Source organism: Falco naumanni, chromosome W, assembly GCF_017639655.2.
Source record: "Falco naumanni isolate bFalNau1 chromosome W, bFalNau1.pat, whole genome shotgun sequence".
NCBI classification, from domain to species: Eukaryota; Metazoa; Chordata; class Aves; order Falconiformes; family Falconidae; genus Falco; species Falco naumanni.
In genome coordinates this window covers 9,721,433-9,724,299 of record NC_054079.1, presented here as the reverse complement: position 1 = coordinate 9,724,299, position 2,867 = coordinate 9,721,433, and the positions used below count along the sequence as shown (strand labels likewise).

General features: G+C 44.0%; 1 long non-coding RNA gene across 1 annotated transcript; it reads left to right on the top strand.

Annotated features, from left to right (window-relative positions):
- Nucleotides 1-1,737: 1,737 nt before the first annotated feature.
- LOC121080355 lies at nt 1,738-2,615 on the top strand. Its single transcript, XR_005825334.1, has 2 exons — nt 1,738-1,779; nt 2,354-2,615. It is a non-coding gene; the product is annotated as an uncharacterized LOC121080355 (long non-coding RNA).
- Nucleotides 2,616-2,867: the final 252 nt, after the last annotated feature.

The following is a 2,867-nucleotide window of genomic DNA, read 5'->3' as shown; positions in this document are numbered from 1 at the left end:
TGTGGGTAAGCCGTTCCTCCTTTTCTCTCACGAGAAACAGGGCATTGCCCTAGGAATATTGGCACAGGAGCTAGGTCTGTATCGTCAGGCAGTTGGCTACCTCTCTAAACAGTTAGACGCAACTGCAAAGGGCTGGCCTGGATGCCTAAGGGCAGTTGCGACTGTGATACTAAATATACAGGAAGCCCGAAAATTCACCCTGGGCCAGAAAATGACTGTTTTTGTGTCCCATGCAGTGTCGGCAGTATTGGAAGCAAAGGGTGGACACTGGCTATCTCCACAAAGATTCCTGTGATATCAAGCTGTAATAGTGGAACAGGATGATGTGGAAATTGTGGTTACTAACATTGTCAACCCAGCTTCTTTTCTCAGCGGAAACACAGGAGAGCCAGTGCATTATGACTGCCTAGAAACTATTGAAGCGACATACGCAAGTCGCCCAGACTTAAAGGATAGCCCCATAGAAAACGGAGAAAACTGGTTCACAGACGGGAGCAGCTATGTCCTGAATGGCAATCGACACGCTGGATACGCCATCACCACCAGTCAAGAGGTAATAGAGTCAGGACCTTTGCCCATGAACACCTCTGCACAAAAGGCAGAAATAATTGCCCTAACTCGAGCTCTGGAGTTGGCTCAGGGCAAAACTGTAAACATTTACACAGACTCAAAATATGCTTTTGGAGTTGTACACGCACATGGAGCAATTTGGAAAGAAAGAGGTTTATTGAACTCCCAAGGGAAAAATATCAATCATGCAGAAGAAATTCTGAAGTTACTAGATGCAGGAGCGGGCTGCAAACTAGGACCATGCGTGGCAATCAGTTAGCTGAGGGGAATGTGCTCGAGCTTGTAGGTCACGAACCCAGGGAGGACAAGGAGTGTGAATAGACACAACAATTAACATGACGAGGCATGTTTGCAGAGCACAGGGGAGTGGGAGACTGATGGCGCCAAGGAAAGATAACACCTTGTTGTTAATTGCTGGTAGTTAACCACCAATCAGGGATTGCCTAGTATGCAAGGCTTAGCTTCAAGAACCAATTAGTTTAAAACGCGCACCTTCTGAAAGTGTATAAAAACTCGTGCTTCTGTACAATAAATTGACATTTGCTTGCATCAAGCTGCGTCCCGTCTCTTCATTCGCCGCAACTAGAAGCTGTTCAACTCCCTGAGAAAGTGGCAATTATGCATATTAAGGCACACCAGAAAGTGAGCTCAGATTTGAAAAAAGGGAATGAACTGGCGGATAGAGAGGCAAAACAAGTGGCCAAAACGAAAATAAGAGTGGCAGGGGCTTTAATTCCCGATAGGCATATTTCCCTACAAGATAAACCAAAATATACTAAGGAAGATCAGAAACTCATTTCAGACTTAGCAGGGTCATATAATGAAGAGGGATGGGCTTATACCCCACAGGGAAAGTTAATTGTTCCCTCATATTTACTGTGGCATTTAATACGGGAAGAACATAGGAAGAGACTTTGGGGAATGGAGGCTCTGTATAAGCATCTGATAAAAGATATTGTAGCTAGAAACTTATATACCACAGTGAGACAGGTGACTCAACAGTGTGAACTTTGCCTCCAAACTAATCCAAAGAATACTCCCAAACTAGAAATGGGCCAGATTGGAAAGGGTAATGGGCCTGGACAACAATGGCAGGTTGATTTCACAGAACTTCCAAGAAAAGGGGGGTACCGATATTTGCTGGTATTAACCGATACCTTTTCAGGTTGGCCAGAAGCGTTCCCAACCAGAACTGCCAAGGCTCGGGAGGTAACTAAAATATTAATACAAGAAATAATACCTCGCTTTGGGGTTCCAGCAACCATATCCTCTGACAGAGGACCACACTTTGTTTCAAAATTAGTGCAACAAACCAGCCACCATTTAGGTATAGATTGGCAACTTCACACCCCATATCGCCCTCAGTTGAGTGGCCAAGTGGAGAAAATGAACCATTTAATCAAACAGCAAATTGTAAAATTGGGACAAGAAGCAAACTTGCCATGGCCTCAGTCTCTCCCTTTAGCCCTTTTGCGTATACGAACAAGACCAAGGGCGAGAGAAGGACTGAGCCCTTTTGAAATTCTGTATGGACGCCCCTATGGAATACAAAAGGGGACATCAATGCAAATTGGGGACGAAATTATGACCTCCTATATGGTGGCATTGAGCAAGCAGCTCAATAAAATTGGAAAACATGTAATTGGGACCCGAGGAAGGGGTCTGGATGGGCCTGTACATGATATTCAACCTGGAGATTATGTATATGTAAAGTCTCTTGCAGAAAAAACCTTGAAACCACAGTGGGAAGGACCATACTAAGTACTCCTCACCTCCTTCACAGCAATCAAAATTAAAGAACAGAATGCCTGGATTCATCATACCCGTGTGAAGAAGTCGCCACAAAAGCTTTGGACATCAGAAATTCAAGGGCCATTAAAGCTCAAGCTAAAAAGATAGGATGTGGGTTAAATTTAACATGATTCTGATAATTTTACAGGTGATAGACACAGCAGCCTGGCGAGAGAACTGGTATGTACAGGCGATTCAAAACATCACCAAAATTTTAAATAAAACAGATTGTTGGATCTGTACCCAAATACCAAGGCATGCTGGTTATGAGATACCGTTAATAGGCATCCCACTGCCAGTTTCCCTAATGAACCGCCAAGATGGCTCCTTTTGGGGAAATACAATCTGGAGCACAGACCCTCAGGTTAAGTGGAGACGGGGACTAAAAATAACTATTGAAGAGACCAGCATATTAGGGGATAACTGCCTGGCAAGTTCGGGAAAAGGGCTGTTTATGGGAGAACACCTAAATTGTAACAGAAGTCGTACATTAAATATGACAGGTA